Genomic DNA, 19,108 nt, shown 5'->3' on the forward strand with positions numbered 1-19,108 from the left:
GAAGGCTGAGGAATTTGTGTGGGGGGTGTTACAATATGCCAGTTGGGACAATTCTGCAATTGTCCACCCTACCAGAGTTTTTTTTTTTTTTTTCCTACCAGAGTTTTAATGGTGGAGGTAGTAGAAAGGAGCCATGCTCTGGTTATATTTTGAAGGTAGAGACAATGGGATTTCTTTCTCTGTTTTTTAATTGGAGGATAATTGTTTTACAATGCTGTGTTGGTTTCGGCTGTACAACAATGTGAATCAGTCATAATTATATATATCTGAAGTGACTTAGCACGCATGCCTCCCTGCCCCCTCCCATCCTATCCCGCTAGGTCATCACAGGCTGGGCTCCCAGTGTTATAGAACAATTTCCCGCTAGTTATCTGTTTTACACATGATAGCGTATATATGTCAATGCTGCTCTGTCAATTACTCCTATGCTCTCCCCCAGCTGTGTCCATATGTCCATTTTCTACATCTCTATCTCCACTCCTTCCCTGCAAATGGGTTCATCAGTACTATTTTTCTAGATTCCGTATATGTGCATTAATATGCAATATTTGCTTTTATCTTTCTGACTTACTTCACTTACTTCACAGGCTGTGGGTTCATCCACCTCACTAAAACTGACTCAAATTATTATGGCTGTGTAATATTCTATTATATATATATAATATATATATATATCATATCTTCTTTATCCATTCATCTGTTGATGGATATCTAGGTTTCTTCCATGTCCTAGCTATTGTAAACAGTACTGCAGTTTTTCTGGATTGTGATTTTCTCAGGGTATACGCCCAGTGATGTAATTGCTGGGTCCTAGGCTAGTTTTATTCCTGGTTTTTAAAGGAATCTCCATACTGTTCTCCATAGTGGCTGTATCAATCTCTGTTTCTGCCAACAGTGCAGGAAGATTCCCTTTTCACATCCTCTCCAGCATTTATTGTTTGTAGTTTTTTTTTTTTTCTGATGGTGTGAGTTGATACCCCATTCTAGTTTTGAGTTGATACCCATTCTAGTTTTGTTTTGTATTTCTCTAATAATGAGCAATATTGAGCATCTTTTCATGTGTTTATTGGCCATCTGTGTGTCTTAGGAGAAATGTTTGTTTAGGTCTTCTGCACATTGTTTTATTGGATTTTTCTGATATTGAGCTGTATGAGCTGCTCATATATTTTGGAGATTAATCCTTAGTCAGTTGCTTCGTTTGCAGTTATTTTCTCCCATTCTGAGGGAGACAACAGGATTTCTTAATGGATTGAATATGGAGTTTGAGAAAAGGGGAGGAATCAGGTATTTTGAGCAACTGGAAACGAGTTGTTAGCAGCTGACCTTGGGAGCATGTTGGGGAGTCAGAATATGAGACCCTTAGTTATGAGCACATTGAATTGGAGGTGCCTTTTAGATTTCCAAAAGGACAAGCTGAGTGGGATGTTGGATATGTGATCTCCAAGGAGTTCAGAATATGCCACTCTAAAATATGCTTCTTTAGCATATTGATTATTTCAAGTCAAGGGTGCTTGAAAAACAGCAGATGCAAGAAAAACAATCTGATCTTCCTTCTTTTTCTTAAAAATAGGACATGAAATTACTATATGAAAGATGTCCTACCTATACAGTAAATCTCCTATGGATGAATAAGTTCTGTTCCAAGAGCATACTCATAGGTCTAATTTTGTTTCTAAGTTACCTAAGGTGTCCAACTAACACATTGAACTATATGCTGCTGCGTTTCCTCTGGCTTCTGGACATCCTGGGCTTGAAATAAAGACACTGCACTACTATCCTCTCTTCAGTGCTGTACTGTGGAAGTCACAAAAGCACAAAGTGCCAATGCATGCCAGACATGTGAGTCAGCTCACGTGACTGGATATGTGAACACTCGTTTGCATCTTTGAACGTTCATAACTTGAAGGTTCATGTGTAGGGGACTTACTGTACCAGAAGGAAAGTAACATTCTCATCCTCAAGGACAAGAAACTGAAATGGAGAAAATTCTACATAAATAAACCTTGTTAAAATAATTCTTACCTTCCTTCAGCCTCCCCACGTGGTTTAGTCACATTTCCACAACTGCCTCTCTTTGTTCAACCTCATGCAAAAAAAAAAAAATAGGTTTTGCCATTTCTTTGGGTTAGAATCCCATGTCACATAAAATTTCTTCTAGATTTGTATGCTTTTCTCCTGTTGCTCTGTCTTATATCAATTTAATTCTCAGGCCCAATTAAAAGAACCCTAAGAGGGTCGAGGTAAAAGTTTTTCTCTCCTACAGTCTTCAGTTTGGACAATGGTTTGGGCTGGAGAACGCGGTCAGGTGTCTAGGAAGACCTCAATAAATATTCATAGAATGAAAGAATGAATGAATTTAAAGTTTGTCTTCCAAGGTCCAGTTTTCTGTCTGAGGACTTTCCTCTTCCCCAGATAGTTATCACAGAAATATTAATTCTCTTTAGTGGAGACATCAGTCTGTTTGACATCACAAGACAACATTGTCAAAACATAGCAGAGTGAGTCTAGCTAACCTACAAAAGTACAGATTTACATTTATATGTAAACTGGGTGTAGGTGGGAATGTTGGTTGGATGGGTGGCTATTATTGTTCAAGGTCATTGAACAAATGGAGAATAAGATGGGGCCAAGGAAAGTGACATGGGTCTTAAATACATAGGGCATACTCCTAAAAAAGGAGATTAAGAGATGTAAAAATCAGTACCATGAGGTCGAAGGCCTCTAGGAGGCACCATATGTTACTGTTTGACCTGAAAATGCTCTCAGCAGTTCAGAGAGGGCAGAGGTGGACATCTAGGTTTTAGATTCTATGATGTATATAGACTCCCTTCTTTCCCCATTTGCTCCATGTGCTTTTCTAGAAAATTGGTCCCTGTGGGAGACAAAATAGCTTAGCTATGGGAGGAATTGGCCTCAATTGTAGTAATACTGTATCACAACTTTACTTTTTAAAAATGAAACTTCCCTATGCAGTCAAAAGTCATGTAGGTCTTTCATACACAAAGTGCTTCTATAAAAGTAATTAAAACAACATGAAAGAATTACCAACTTGGCGGAGAGTCTTTTTAAACAGCCCGACTAGTTTGTTTATGAATGTGGTTTTCTAAAGACATGCTTAGAATTCTTTGCAAATAAATATTTGCATGATATTTTTGTACAAAGATTAATTTGTCCCGGGAGAAAATGAGTTATGAGAAATATTCTTGTGCATAGCTTCACACTTTCAGTGATATAATGAATTTATAGAATTATTAAGTGAAAATTTTGGTGAAATTAATTTAAAATGTAGGCCATAGTCAAATTGTGGGATATGCTGTTTTAAATAATTTACTACAGAGATAAAGGAAAACAAAAAGCATATATAGATGACAGTAGTTTAGCCATTTTAAGAAATCAATCTCACTAGAGGCTAAGTTACCCTCTTTATGAGATCATATATTGAGTTCTGCTACTTATATCTGAGAGTGACTGTACATCTGTGGAATATTGTTAAAAGATAATTCATCTTTTTGTAAAAATAAACACAAATTTGGTTGTTGGACAAGGCTATTTGTACACAAAATATTACTTTTTCACCTAACAAGAAAAGATTTGAAAATTTTGCATCTGAATCATCTTTTTCTTCTACTCAGACTGATTCTTTTGTTTATATCATATTCATCATCAATGAATGTTTTTTACTTGGTTTGGTGATTTATTTTGGCAGTTTCCAGACATTCTATTTGTCTTTACATCAGTTTTCTTATAAAAAGAATAGAATATGTTGGTTAATTTTGGCAACAAAAACTCTTATAGTTTTATGATGTTAAATTAGATGTTATCATGAGGGAAATAAAACTGGAATTTGGAGTAGGTATCAGAAATAAATTTATCAAAGTACAGCAACTGAAACTATGAATTCAGGTAGTAGGTGGCTAGATTTGAACATTTGCATCATTTGAAATGATTATGATTGTCGATTTAGCCTACAAAAGTTCAAATTCCTGAAATGCATGAATTTGTAAATAAGATCTGGTTTCCTAAGCAGGAAGTTGGTATTGCCACACACAGACACAAATAGACCCTAACTTACTCTGGCAGAGTTTAGTTGAACCAGAATAATATTAATATTGTAAGACTCATCCTAGCTTGAAGGATGAGCTCAAGAGAGTATGTTTTTAAGAGAAAACTAGTTCTAAGGAGTGATTTCTCACCATGAATTAAGCTTAATTAAGCTTGGCTTTCTTCCTGGAACTTGATGAGAGGGAGATCCTGACTTAAAAACATCCTGATTCCTTTTGGGGACCAGACTTTTTCAGGCTTATCCTTCACTCACTGCAGGCCAATTTGGTTTGGAGTGTCCTTGCCCCATAGCTCTGGGTTCATGGTAACAAAGTGGGAGTTCTCTGGTGCTTCCAATTGCTCAACAGGCAGTTTCTCTATCATAATGCATCTTTACAGACTGTTCATCTCTCAACTAGAATACAGGAAAACTGCCATCAGGAAGAGCAAGTTGCACCCTTCCCTTACCCCTTCTTCTTGGCGTCTCCTTTTCTTTTTTGTTCTAATTAAGGTTGGGGTCAAAAAGGAGCTGCACTGGGGTGCTCGAGGAGGGGAGAATAAAAATCTAACGTAAATCCTGAGACGCTTTCTTTTCTGTAAACAACTTGCTATTTGTGTTACTGAGTCCAAGCTCATACTGCTCACCATACAACAGGCCAGTGAATCGAGAGATGAATTACTGGGGCAAGGAATAGCAACTTTATTTGGAAAATCAGCATACAGAGGAGATGGTGGACTCTTTTCTCAAAGAGCCATCTTGCCTGGGTTAGAATTCAGGCTTCTTTTATACTGAAAGGTTCATTCATGCATGCATGCTCTGTCATGTCCGACTCTGCGACCCCATGGAGTGTAGTCTGCTAGGCTCATCTGACCATAGGATTTTCCCAGGCAAGAATACTGACACGGGTTGCCATTTCCTCCTTCCAGGGATCTTCCTGACCCAGGGATTGAACCCATGTCTCCTGCATCTCCTGCTTGGCAGGTGATGCCACCTGCGAAGCCCCTTATACTGAAAGAGGATAAAGTAAAGTTAAACATTTCCTGGTTCCGGTCAGCCTCCAGAAGGGGTCTGTTAATTTCATTCTGCATGCAGCCATTCACAGGTGGGCCTGGTCAGGCTGTTTCCTGTGAACTAAACACAGGTATTTTAGTTTGATGCTCATTACCTTAGAGGTAGGATTCCCAGAGATGTGCCTTTATGTATACTTTGAGCTTATAGGCAACGTCCCCTTAGTGATTAACTTCTAATAGAATCTAAAGATTCTTCCCTATTGCACCTGAAGCTACATGTCCAGATGGTAGTTCTCAGCTCCCTTCTCCTTGTTTCTATCTTTATAACATAGCTCATGATGCTTTGAATACTGTGTTTAATTGGACAATATAATGTTTGAAGACATTTAACAAAGGGACTTTATCTCGTTTGTTTGAGGGCAGTTTAGAAAGCATCAGTTATCCTATGCCCTTCTTTGGTATTGTGGGCATAGGTACCCAAGGATATTTTAGCAGCCAATTGAACTGGCAGCCTCAAGGCAGTCTGACCATTGTCGGGCGAGTGTATGCTGCTCGGTTCTTTGTCTCGTCACAACAAAAATTTGGAGTGACGGACATTAAAGCCCCCTTGGTGGGTCACAGCTCTTGGAGGACAAACCATGTTATAGCTCTCAGGTCTAGAACGGACCGTGTTGTAGCTCTTAAATAAATCAGTGTTACAGCTCTATTTTATTTAGATAATAGCAGGAAAATCCATCTTCGATGCGTGAGAGCACGTCGACCCAAAGACGTGAAGAGAAGAGCGCCCCATCGCGTGGGAGAAGAGGGCTTTGGTTCCTCTTTTTATATGTTTCTCTGTCCCTGGGCCAGCCAGGAGTGTTGTTTGTTCTATTTTCGCGGGCTTTTCCCTTCCAGGTCTTTTAGCCACCGCCATTCTGGACTCCTTTTCCCTATTCTATTTTTTTTTTTTTTTTTGAACCTTTGGAATCTATTTATTTATTTATTTTTAATTTTTTTTATTAGTTGGAGGCTAATTACTTCACAACATTTCAGTGGGTTTTGTCATACATTGATATGAATCAGCCATAGATTTACAACTGCCTAACACCATCATTAGGGTTTGTGAAATTTCCTAGTTGACAATACTTCTAAATTTTCTTTTAGTTGGTGAAATTGTAATCAGTTTCTTTAAGTTTCCTGCTTTATGGAGAGCAAAAGGCCTGGATGGAATGAGCAGGGTTAGAGGCTTTTCTGGCTAGCTGGGTGAACTCCAGTCAGAAAGAATGGGACAAGCCAGTTAGAGATGCTAGACATGGCTTTGCTCTTATCTGATCAGTGTGTGTGGTTATTTTCTATTAAGATTTATGTATTTATTTTTGGCTGCTTTGGGGTCTTCATTGCTGCAAATGGGCTTTCTCTAGTTGCTTTGAGAGGGGTCTGCTCATCACTGTAATGTGTGGGCTTCTCATTGCAGTGACTTCTCTTGTGGAGCGTGGATTCTAGGTGCGTGGGCTTCAATAGTTGTGGCTCACAGGCTCAGAATTTGTGGCTTCTGGGCATTAGAGCACAGTCTCAGTAGTTGCAGCTTCTGGACTCTAGAGCTAGGGCTCAGTAGTTGTGGTACACGGGCGTAGTAGCTCTGAAGCATGTGGGATCTTTCTGGACCAGGGATCGAACCCATGTCCCCTGCATTGGCACACACTTAACCACTAGATCACCAGGGGAAGCCCTGATCAGTGTATTTTAATGATCAACAGCCCTTGGGACGTCTCTGGTGCTTCAGTGACTAGGACTCCTCGCTCATGCCATAACTAATAGTCCTGCAATGCTACCACAAAGATCGAAGATCATGTAGGTCCCAACTAAAACCCAGTGCAACCAAATAAATAAGCACTAAAAAATAAATAAATAAATAACAACCCTCAACAAGGACCAAAACCCTTTGTAACTTCTGTGCCCCCTGAGCATAAGTGCTGCTGGGAGGGGCGGTCTCCTGGGCTGGCGATGAATTAGCTGAACTGCTCAAACTCAAGCAGTGGTGAGGGTGCAAGGCAAGGAGGCCTGAGGGGTGGAGATTCCCTGGTGGTGATCTTCACCAGCCTTGCTTGTTCTGGCCTCTAGCTCAACAGCTGGATGGGCATGGATACTGGAGAAACTGGGCAGAGTTATGTTCTGATATGAACCTCCCATGGACCAGGCGTCCTGATCCCACCATCACATTCACAGCATCCTGAGGTCACAGATTCCTCTCCAAGAGCAGAGTGTACTTGTCAGGGGGGAATGTTCCCTTACAAATGATCAGAGAGTGGCAATAACATTGTAATCAGGATACAGAAAGTACTTTTCACCTCTGCCAAGTTTTCCTACTATGTTCTTCAAAGTACATTTTCTCATTTTCATGAATTCTCTTTCCTTAGGCAGAGTTAGAATTCTTCCTCCACAGACAACGCCTTATTGTGTCTGCAGCTTTGAACAATGTTCACCTTTTAAATTGCTAATGTGGATTGTGAAAATGAGAGAATGTTGATGGTAGTCCCTCCCAAGATGAATACACCATGATTCCCCCAGCTGTCCTAATCCTGACCTGATCCTGGAAGGGTTCCATGCCCTTCAGGAGGCGTGTTTTCCAAATTAACACATTTCCATAAAATGGGTTTCCCTTGGTAAGATAATTACTCCTCTGTAATGACCAATGACTAAAATATCTTGACAAAAGGAGGGAAATTGTGTCGATAATAATGTGTCAGATTTTATCTTTTAGAATATCGGTTAACTTAAGGTACTTTGTTCTATGTTATTTTCTATTTACCTTGTCTTTCAGGAAACTTATTAGATGAAGAAATGAAAGACCCTGAATGAGAGAGGGAAGTCTTTTTAATGTAGATGCAGTAAACCTCAGAGCTGGGACCACATGGTAGCTCACATTCGGGTTGTGTTTTATATCCTTCCTCTGGCCACTCTCGACTGTGTGACCTTCAACCAGTTCCTTAACTAGTCCTGCTGTGGGAAGCAGGGACTGAAGAAGGTGGGCATTGCACAAAAGTAAGAATGTGAAATCAGTACCTGAAATAGAGTGGTCACTTAGTACACATGTGCTGGTTGAATAGAATGACCAGCAGGCTAGAGCATCTAAGTCTGGAAGAAGGACAGTGCCATGCAGAGGGTACCTATGAAACAGACAGTGGTGCCATTTCTAGGGGCTTCAAAGAGCTCCAGTCCTTGATGTCTCAGCACAGAAAGAATTCAGCAAGAGGAAAGTGATAGCTAAGAAGTGATTTATTAGAATAGGACACTTGTGAGGTTTACAGGCTGGCAGGTGAGAAGGTGCCATGCCCGAGAACTTAGTGGGTTAAAGCCTTATCATCAAAGGAAAGTGGGGAGGGGGAGATCTTCTTTGTCTTTCTAGTCATCATCGATTCCTCCTCCTGGTTGAGCAGGGGAGTTTTCTTGTCCCTACATGGTCAAACTAGGTCCACAAATGATTGTTTTTATGTGTGCAGGGAAGAAGTCCTAGGGCTCATTAACTTCCTGAGCTCAATGGGCAGGATGTGGGTATCATGGTACCATTATTTTATTGTTTGGGGGCATGCCTCATGCTTCTGTTGCATGGTTTTGTTGCTAAGCAAACCTGCTTGGTTTTGTGGTCAAGCAAGCTTGCGTTCTTGAGTAATCATTAACTTAGGGGTTTCCCATATTTTTCTACTTACAATCCACTAGTGGGATTAACCATTTAATCACCTGCTTTGTTCCTTTGTCTGTCCCTACCACCTAAGTGAAGATACACAATGGTGGGGGGACAGGGACTGAAGCAACACCAAGTGAATTGAAAGCAGAACAAGATGCTCCTATCAGTAATTTGGGGCAAAAGGAGGCTGAATGCTTCTCTGTACTTATACAGATGATCTACTCTGTGATAAGTCACAAATGTGAAAAGCCCTTCCCCACCCTTCCTAATCACCTATACCTGTATTCCAACCAACCCCAAAGTTTGCATGGGCAGTAGAGAGGCCCATATTTTAAAATACCTATTATTTGGTTTTTTTTATGATATAGTTTTTAAGATAAAATTTTGGAATATTATTTTTAATAATTGAGTTTCAACTAGATTGCATCTAGTGTACATTTATTTCATGTCTGTTTTGGAAATGCTCATCGAGAGAGAAAGCTTGAGTTTTTCCAGGTGCATATGATGTGATTATCCAGAAAATGATGATGAAAAAAGCAGGAGGATCAGCAATAGGGGGTGGGGGAGAGGATGGAGAGAGTCCTTATTCCCCAGATATTTGAGATTTGCTGACAAGAAAAGGGTTACATTTGCCTTAGAAGAAGGATGGAAAGGAAGACAGAGCTGTATTTTAGGACCTAATTCTTTCTTAAAGTCTGAATAGAGGAGATCCCTGGTGGTGCAGTGGTTAAGAGGCTTCCTGGTGGCTCAGTGGTAAAGAATCTGCCTGCCATGTAGGGGACGGGGCTTGGGTCCCTGGGTTGGAAAGAGCCCCTGGAGGAGGAAATGGCAACCTACTCCAGTATTCTTGCCTGGAGAGTCCCCATGGGCTGAGGAGCCTGGCGGGCTACAGTTCATACGGTCACAAAGAGGCAGACATGACTGAAGTGACCTAGCACACACACTTACACCAGTGGTCAAGACTCAGCACGTTCATTGCCAGGGCTCCAGGTTCGATCCCTGGTGGGGGAACTAAGATCCTGCAAGCCATGCATCTCAGCCTTAAAAAAACAAAAAACAACAAAACAAACAAACAAACAAACAAAAAAACCTTGAAATAATGAGATTATTTGCCAGACTACACAAGGTCAGTAGAAAAGTTACCACCATAACCATGTCCGAACAGAAATCCATAAATCTGTGGATCTACAGGAAGAAAGTAGGAAGCACAGGAGTCATGATGTTTTGGCCTCAGGTTATAGGAAGGAAAAATCCATAATCCAGGTGTGATTCAGGGAGGTGAAAAGTCCAAAAGCATCAGCTGGAAATCTGGCTTCTTTGCAGGGCAGGAATTTGGCAGTGATGGAGATACACTATCTTACCACCCCCAGAGAAAGCCTCCAGCTCTGAGCTTCACGGGGTTGGCAAGGAAGAATCAGGGAATTGAAGAGTATGTAGCTTTGCTGGACTGTGACTGTACCTACTGGAAGATAAGCAAGTAACCCCAGAGCTCTCTACCACCCTTTGGCCCCAGTAAGGATTACATTTCTCCAGATGCATGGGTATTTTTAAGCCAAAAATGAGAACAGGAACACATCCACTATGGAAAGAGATAAGCTTTGGTCTGCTTAGACAGCGGGAGATCCTGAGAAACTAAATTCCAAGACAAAATGTCACCCTGAGGAGTTTGGAGGGGGGGAAATTCTTAATCTCTGTGAGATGACAGACTGCAATTGATTCCCTCAGCAAATGGAATCACCTGGGATGTGGTCTCAAAAATCAAGAGACACACTTGTTTTAGGCTTAATAAATTTTTTTGTATCACCTATTACAGACATCACTTTGCCAACAAAGGTGCATATAATCACAGCTATGTTTTTTCCAGTAATCATGTACAGATATGAGTTGGACCTCAAAAAAGGCTGAGCACTGAAGAATTGATGCTTTCAAATTGTGGTGCTGGAAAGACTCTTGAGAGTCCCTTGGGCAGCAAGGAGATCCAACCAGTCCATCCTAAAGGAAATCAATCCTGAATATCCATCGGAAGGACTGGTGCTGAAGCTGAAGCTCCAGTACTTTGGCCACCTGATGTTAAGAACTGACTCATTGGAATGTTTTCCAATCTTTCCCTGATGCTGGGAAAGATTGAGGGCAGGGAGAGCAGGGGGCAACAAAGGATGAGATGGTTGGATGTCATCACCAACTCAATGGACGTGAGTTTGGGCAAACTCAGGGAGATAGTGAAGGACAGGGAAGCCTCGCGTGCTGCAGTCCATGGGTCACAAAGAGTTTGACATGACTTAGCAACTGAACAACAGCAACAACTTTGTCAACTGAAGATTTGGCACAATATATGATTTTGAAAAGAATGTGCCCAAAATAAAGGCAGCTTTTCTATAGAGATGCAGCCTGATGTAGCAGAATGAGCATGGATTTGTGGGCCAAAACTGTGGGATAAAATCTGAAATCTTCACCTTGCCACCTTTGTGATCTTACGTAAGTTACTTACTGTCTCTGATTCCACTCCCCACCCGCCACCGCCTTTTTTTGTCTGGTGATGTGAAAACCTACGTACTATTTTGTGGTGAGGATTAAATGAGATACTGCTATGAATGTGCCGGGTTCAGGATAGACATGTTAAATGACAGCTCCTAACATCATGTTGTAGGGTTTGGGGATATAATCTGAATCCTGAAATTCTCAGATGTCCTCAAGTGGCTTCACTGTTCTCTTCTTAGATACAGAATTGGGAGGTGGGGACAAGGATGAAGTAATGGGAGAATTATTTTAAAATGAAAAGAGAGCACCAGAGTTTAAACATAAAGCTTAGAATGTGTTCTCTGTCATCCTCCACTGTTAGCTTGCTCTGCTTTAGTAGATCCATCTCTAAAATGGGAATCTCATTCCTTACAGTGATGAATAATTTATAACAGAGGACAGAAGAGTAATTGGCACTGTGCTTCCCCATGTAGAAGGTCTGTATTTTTAGTATTCTAAGCTCTTCTATCTTTGCCCGTAGCACTCAAAACCATGAGGGGTTTTTAAAGACCCCCCTAAAATGGCCAGGTTTTCTCCTGCTATAGAAACGAGAGATGAGGTGTATTCAAGTGGTAAGTCAGTGACACCCAGTGGCTGTTGCTTTTACATTTACCTTTTCCACTTTCAATGTAACTTTGTAAGGTTCTTCCCCAGAACAAGTGAAAAAGGTGATGAGACCATGGAAGTCATAGGAGGCTTCAAAGGAAGTTTTTCAGCTGATACAGCTTTCCTAGCAGATGGGAATAACCTAAAAGCAATACCAAAAATAGAGTGCCGGAAGGTGGGGAAAACAGTTCCGGGAATTTCCTGCCCTGTCATTTTGCGTTTTATTAAAGTATGTCCTTAAACTTTCCTGTTACTGTTAGATTTCCCAAGAAACATTCCCATCACTGAAGTGATAGGTCAACTGTCCAAATTTCCCCGAAATTCTAATCTGTTAGAGACAGTTGGGAACAACCCTGAGAAATTAGACTCCATAGGTGTCAATAAAACTTAGCTGAAGGTTTAATCCAAAGCTCCACAAAGCTTCTCTTTGACGTCATAATGGTGGTGGGTTAAAGGTCTGCGAACTGCTGCAAGTGCGTGGTGCCCCGTGGATGAAACGGAGTAAACATCAGTGTAATGATGCACAGCTAGGCTCGGGTCCCAGCTTGTACCCTCTGTTGCTGGATGCTCTTGGACCACTCATCACCTCCTGGAGCCTCAATTTCTTCATCTGTACAATGAGACTAATGATACCTAACCTATAGGGTGCTCTAAGGTTTTAATGAAGTAATGTACCCCAAATCATGGACATATAGCCAGTACTTCATAAATAGCAATCGCCCTTATCCTTATTTTTAGTCAGCTGAGGTTCTTTGCCAACCCTGATGGAAGACGATGATGTCTGAGAAAAACCCTTCTGTGAAATTAAGTCACCTGACTCCTCTCTCAGTGACCACATGGGTGGGACTCTACTCACTGTCATTTTTATATCGGGGATAGGACTGTTTTCCATAGAGGACTGCTGGGCTGATCTTGCTACAGTACTTTGGGTTTCTAGAATGAAAGACTCTAAAGAGTGCATTAGAAAATTCTTACCTAAAAACTTACATTGTAAGGATTAGTATTTTCACCATATGAAACATTGAGGAAGTTATCACAGCATAGAGATATGTGAAGCAATTGGGTAACACAGTTCGTAAAGGATTCCACAGAGCATTTGTTAAAAACAGGAGAGTCTTCTAGCTCTTGGTTTGCTGCTCTTTTTAATTGCCTCATAAATATTTTCAACAAATGGTTTATTAAAGTATGTAAATAAGAATATGGTAGCAAGTACAGGTTCCAAACCATGGCCTATTTCTTCCCCTTCCCTTCCTTTCTTTTTTTCCTTCTTTCTTTACACTCATTGAATACATGGGATGGTTAAGATGCCAGGTCTTGCAACCATGTGAACTTGAATTTGAATCCTAGCTTTTCCATGTACTGGTTAACTTAGATTTTCTAAACTCCAGTGGCATCCTCTATAGAGGGGAGATGATAATGCCCACCTTACAGAATGGTTGAGAGGAATAAAGGAGGGAATGTCTGGAAAATATTGAGTGCCTGGCACATAGGAAGTGCTCAGTGCAGAGAGGGGGAAAATGGAGATGACCCAGAGCATAGCTCTTATCCTTACCTGGGTCCAGCTTTCTTTGTATAATAGTTATTTTTCACTCCCCCTTTACTATCTTAAAATGAAATTGTAGAGCTAATATTAACTACCTACTACATTCTTTAAATATCAAGGCAATGCTCTCACTGAAATACAGAGGAGAGATAGAGGAAGTTCGCTGCTCTGTCTGCTGGCAGCACCAGCAGCATAGCCAGGGTCATCTCCTTACCATGCGTGCATCTTCAGTCGTTTCAGGCATGTTCTGCTCTTTGTGACCCTGTGGACTGTAGCCCTTCCAGGCTCCTCAGCCCATGGGATTCTCCAGGCATGTCAGGGTGATCAGGTATCACCCAGGAGATGGTTCACCAGGACTCAGGGACCCCACAAGAGACTAAGCCAGACCTGACTTTGAGTGTCTGAGTGTCTTCTATGGAGGCACGGGTCAGCAGTGGCTGGCCGCGGGGATAGGGGCTCTGGTTGCAGCAGAGCTGGGAAGCATGGTGTGTGAGCCCCACCGTAGAGCCACCGAGCAGACAGCCCACAAACTGGAAAACAATGATACCAAAGAAGCTCCTGCACTGTTGCAAAAATCCTAGGGCCCACAACAGATTTCCCAACCGGGAGATCCAGCAAAGGAACTGAGAAGGCCCAGGGAATTTGACTTTGAAGGCTAGTGGGATTTGATTACAGAAATTCCACAGGACTGGGAAACAGACTCTTGGCAAACAAAACCTTGTGCGCACAAGGACCCAGGAGAAAGGAGCAGTGACCCCACAAGAGACTGAGCCAGACTTGCCTGTGAGCGTCCAGGAGTCTCCAGTGGAGGCTTGGGTTGACGACAGTGGCCTGCCATGGGGTCAGGGGCACTGAATACAACAGTCAGTACTGGCACAAGCCCTTTTGAAGGAGGTCACCATTATTGCTGTTACCCCTACCATAGTTTGGCCTCAGACAATTATAGGGAGGGAACACAGCTCCACCTATCAGCAGAAAATTGGATTAAAGATTTGCCAAGCATGGCCCTGCGCCGCAAAGCGAAACCCAGATTCCCCCACAGACAGTGGCTCCCATCAGGAAGCTTCCACAAGCCTCTTATCCTTCTCCATCAGAGGGCAGGCAGAATGGAAACAACAACTACAGAAAACTAACCAGACTGATCACTTGGACCACAGCCTTGTCTAACTCAGTGAGACTGAGAGCCATGCCGTGCGGGGCCACTGGAGATGGACGGGTCATGGTGGAGAGGTCTGACAAAATGTGGTCCACTGGAGAAGGGAATGGCAAACCACTTCAGTATCCTTGCCTTGTGAGCCCCATGAACAGTATGAAAAGGCAAAAAGATAGGACACTGAAAGATGAGCTCCCCAGGTCAGTAGGTGCCCAATATGCTACTGGAGATCAGTGGAGAAATAACTCCAGAAAGAATGAAGAGATGGAGCCAAAGCAAAAACAACACCCAGTTGTGGATGTAACTGGTGACGGAAGTAAAGTCCATGCTTAAAGAACAATATTGCATAGGAACCTGGAATGTTAGGTCCATGAATCAAGGTAAATTGGAAGTGGTCAAACAAGAGATGGCAAGAGTGAACATGGACATTTTAGGAATCAGTGAACTAAAATGGACTGGAATGTGTGAATTTAACTCAGATGAGCATTGTATCTACTACTGTGGGCAAAAATCCATTAGAAGAAATGGAGTAACCCTGATAATCAACAAAAGATTCTAAAATGCAGTACTTGGATGCCATCTCAAAAACGACAGAATGATCCCTGTTCATTTCCAAGGCAAACTATTCAGTATCACAGTAATCCAAGTCTATGCCCCACCCTTAATGCTGAAGAAGCAGAAGTTGAATGGTTCTATGAGGACCTGCAAGACCTTCTAGAACTAAGATATAAAAACGGCATCCTTTTTATCATTGAGGACTGGAATGCAAAAGTAGGAAGTCAAGAGATACCTGGGGTACCAGGCAAGTTTGGTTTTTGAGTATAAAATGAAGCAGGGCAAAGGCTAACAGAATTTTGCCAAGAGAACACACTGATCGCAGCAAACACCCTCTTCCAACAACACAAGACACGACTCTACACATGGACATCACCAGATGGTCATTACTGAAATCAAATTGATTATATTCTTTGCAGCTGAAGATGCAGAAGTGCCATACAGTCAGCAAAAACAGGACTGGAAACTGACTGTGACTCAGGTCATGAACTCCTTATTACAAAATTCAGACTTAAATTGAAAAAAGTAGGGAAAACCACTGGACCATTCAGGTATGTCCTAAATAAAATCACTTACGATTATACAGTGGAAGTGACAGATAGATTCAAGGGATTAGATCTAATGGATAGAGTGCCTGAAGAGCTATGGATGGAGGTTCGTGACATTGTACAGGAGACAGTGATCAAGACCATCCCCAAGAGAAAGACATGAAAAAAGGCAAAGTGATTGTCTGAGGAGACATTGAAAATAGCTGAGAAAAGAAGAGAAATGAAAGGCAAAGGAGAAAAGGAAAGATACACCCAACTGAATGCTGAGTTCCAAAGAATAGCAAAGAGAGATAAGAAAGCCTTCCTAAGTGACCAATGCAAAGAAATAGAGGAAAACAATAGAATGGGAAAGACTACAGATCACTTCAAGAAAACAAGGGAACATTCCAAAGATGGGCACAAGAAAGGACAGAAATGGTATGGACCTAACAGAAGCAGAAGATATTAAGAAGAGGTAGCAAGAATACACAGAAAAACTATACAAAAAAGATCTTCATGAGTCAGATAATCACGATGGTGTGATCATTCACGTAGAGCCAGACATCCTGGAATATGAAGTCAAGTGGGGCTTAGGAAGCATCACTACAAACAAAGCTAGTGGAGGTGATGGAATTCCAGCTAAGATATTTCAAATCCTAAAAGATGGTGCTGTGAAAGTAATTCACTCAATATACCAGCAAATTTGGAAAACTCAGCAGTGGCCACAGGACTGGAAAAAGTTCCATTTTCATTCCAATGTCAAAGAAAGACAATGCCAAAGAATATTGAAACTACTGCACAATTACACTGATCTCACATGCTAGCAAAGTAATGCTAAAAATTCTCCAAGATAGGCTCAATATCTGTGAACCGAGAACTTCCAGATGTTCAAACTGAATTTAGAAAAGGCAGGAAACCAGAAATTAAATTGCCAACATCCACTGGATCATAGAAAAAGCAAGAGAGCTCCAGAAAAACATTAACTTCTGCTTCTTTGACTGTGCTAAAGACTTTGACTGTGTGGACCACAACCAACTCTGGAAAATTCTTCAAGAGGTGGAGTACCAGACCACCTGACCTGCCTCCTGAGAAATCTGTATGCTGGTCAAGAAGCAGCAGATAGAACTGGACATAGAACAATGGACAGTCCCAAATTGGGAAAGAAGTACGTCAAGGCTGTATATTGTCACTTTGCTAATTTAACTTATATGCAGAGTACATCATGTGAAATGCCAGACTGGATGAAGCACAAGCTGGAATCAAGATTGCTGGGAGAAATATCAATAACCTCAGATATGCAGATGACACCACCCTTATGGCAGAAAGTGAAGAAGAGCTAAAGAGCCTCTTGATGAAAGTGAAAGAGGAGAGTGAAAAAGTTGACTTAAAACTCAGCATTCAAAAAACTAAGATCATGGCATCTGGTCCCATCACTTCATGGCAAATAGATGGGGAAACAATGGAAACAGTGAGAGACTTTATTTTCTTGGCCTCCAAAATCACTGCAGATGGTGACTGCAGCCATGAAATTAAAAGACACTTGCTCCTAGGAAGAAAAGCTTTGACAAACCTAGAGAGTGTATTAAAAAGCAGAGGCATTACTTTTCCAATAAAGGTCCATATAGTCAAAGCTATATTTTCCCAGTAGTCATGTATGGATGTGAAAGTTGGACCGTAAAGAAGGCAGATGAATGGATAAGAAAGCTGTGGTACATATACACAATGGACTGTTACTCAGCTATGTTTTAGCTATGTTCAAAAAGTACACATTTGAATCAGTTCTAATGAGGTGGATGAAACTGGAGCCTATTACACAGAGTGAAGTAAGTCAGAAAGAAAAACACCAATACAGTATATTAACGTATATATATGAAATTTAGAAAGATGGTAATGATGACCCTATATGCGCAACAGCAAAAGAGACACATATATAAAGAAGAGAGTTTTAGACTTTGTGGGAGAAGGTGAGGGTGGGATGATTTGAGAGAATAGCATTGAAACATGTATATTACCATGTGTGAAATAGATCATCAGTCCAAGTTCGATGCATGAAAGAGGGCACTCAAAGCCGGTGCACTGGGATGACCCTGAGGGATGGAATGGGGAGGGAGGTGGGAGGGGGATTCAGGATGGGGGGACACATGTCAATTATGGCAGAAACCACTACAATGTTGTAAAGTAATTAGCCTCCAATTAAAATAGATTAATTAATTTTTTTTAAAAAGAAGGCCGCGAGCTTTTAAACTATGGTGTTGGAGAAGACTCTGGAGAGTTCCTTGGATAGCAACAAGATCAAACCAGTCAATCCTAAAGGAAATCAGCCCTGAATATTCAGTGGAAGGATTGATGCTGCAGCTGAAGCTCCAGTACTTTGGTCACCTGATTGGATGAACTGACTCATTGGAAAAGACTCTGTTGCTGGACAAGATTGAAGTCAGGAGGAGAAGGGGATGACAGAGGATGAGATGGTTGGATAGCCTCACCAACTCGATAGACATGAGTTTGAACAAGCTCTGCGAGCTGGTGATTGACAAGGAAGCTTGGCGTGCCGCGGTCCATGGAGTCGCAGAGTCAGACACGACTGAGCGACTGAACTGAACTGAGAGCTAGTTGACTTCTAATAATATGCATTTCAATATAATGCCTGGGTGCACCTTAAGGCATAAGATTTGTGCTTCCATGATGGCCCTGAATGACAGCTCACCATGCAGACAGAGTCAGCAGTGTGATGCAGCTACAACAAATAGTAGTGGTCTTGGAGATTTTTTGGAATTAGCGGGAAGACTTTTGCTAGTATTGCACACAAGGCAAAGAATCGTATTCTCTTATGTGTGCATTAGTTACAGTGCTGGGAATTTTATACTGGTTTATCTAAACTAAATATTTATATTTAAACCATATAGAAACAGTTTGTTAGAGTTAGATCTTCAAATTATCATTAGAGTTTTCCTCTATATGAACTTTGGAAAGAATGAATTTTCATCATGGAACTGCCTCCTTCGTGACAGGATGTTGAGCATCCTTGGTCCTCAAGTCCCCTAAATGCCAAAAATCTTGTGCTGCCTAATTTTTGTGACAACCAAAATGAAAAACACAACTTTCTAAAATGCCCCCTAGGACCATTGACCTAGAGAGGCTTAAATATCAAAAGTTGACTTGCTTAACTTCTTTGAAAAGCCAAAGGTTTTGAAAACCAGGCTGTGAGGAGCTAGCCTGAGGAAATTTCTAATAACCAAGTGTCTTTAAAATTTCAACCGAGGAAACCAGATCTAAAAGAGACACAAGCACCCCAAAGTTCATCACAGCACTGTTTATAATAGCCAGGACATGGAAGCAACCTAGATGCCCATCACCAGATGAATGGGTAAGGAAACTATGGTACATATACATAATGGAATATTACTCAGCCATTAAAAAGAATACATTTGAATCAGTTCTAATGAGATGGATAAAACTGGAGCCCATTATACAGAGTGAAGTAAGCCAGAAAG

Source organism: Cervus canadensis, chromosome 1, assembly GCF_019320065.1.
Source record: "Cervus canadensis isolate Bull #8, Minnesota chromosome 1, ASM1932006v1, whole genome shotgun sequence".
Classification (NCBI taxonomy): domain Eukaryota; kingdom Metazoa; phylum Chordata; class Mammalia; order Artiodactyla; family Cervidae; genus Cervus; species Cervus canadensis.